Here is a 1178-nt window from a genome sequence, read left to right on the forward strand (position 1 = left end):
AGTTAACATTTAAGAGGATTAGGGAAGTAAACAGAGACAATAGGGGAAATTAGGAGGAAGAGGTAGATGGAGCAAGAAGAGGGAATTGTTTAGGATAGAGAGGGGTTGCAAATGGAGGTAATAGGGTAGAGGAAAAGGAGTGTAAGGGAAAGGGGTAGAACAATGTATATCCCTTACTGTGAAAAATATGAATACTAGAAGTAACTGAGGCGTTTCATGACAATAGAATGAGGCTACAGATCAAGTGCTTTTTTTTCCTCCAAATCCATAGTTGCCAATTGTCCCTAAGTCTATAGTCAAATTAAATAAAGTTGACACAACTGGGATTGCAGTGTCCAAGGTTCACCAAGATAATACAGTATGTGACATACTTTGATGTAGTGGCTCAGCAGCAAAACGTTCCTTGAAAGATTTTAAAATGTTGCCAACAATACCTGAAGCTTCTACTATCCTAATATTTATTATCTGTGACAGAATGCTGCATAAGGTAGTGGCTGTTGCAGGATTGATGCTGCATATGTTTTATGATCAAAATAAATGGGACAATAAAAATCTAAATTAAGAAATGAAAAATTGTGTAGTTTAAAAATTTAAAATAGAATTGATCAATGCTGTGATGCTAAAATAATGCAGAAATGTATGCAACATATAATTTATGTGGGGACTCACAAATCATGATTTCAAATAATCACTTATTGGTCACTAACCCTCAAGACTAATAAACAAGAATATTGGATATAGGTTTCTATCACAGGCTCCGGACAGCAGTAAATATGTAAGTTATTCTTAATTTATATATATATATATATATATATATATATATATATATATATATATTGTGCATTGACCATAACAGCTGAAACTATTATGAAACCACCCGTAAGTTACAGCCCTATCTCTGCTACAGCTTGGTGTCCTGTCACATTGTGAGGCTTTTTAGTCCAGGCTAGGAAGACTTCATAAATATGGAAGTTTATATACTGAACTCTTTTTTCATTATGTCGCATTTTATGCATTTCCTGCATTGTCTATTGCAATACAGACCTTGCTGGTCTAACTCGAATCAGACTCTCACCCCTACAATTTATTTTGCATGCAGTGGTGAGATTGATTTTCCTTTCAAATTATTCTTCCACTGCTGATCTGCTCTGTCAATCTTTACTTTGGTTGCCTGTTTT

This window comes from Mixophyes fleayi, chromosome 6 (genome assembly GCF_038048845.1).
Source record: "Mixophyes fleayi isolate aMixFle1 chromosome 6, aMixFle1.hap1, whole genome shotgun sequence".
Taxonomy (NCBI): Eukaryota; Metazoa; Chordata; class Amphibia; order Anura; family Limnodynastidae; genus Mixophyes; species Mixophyes fleayi.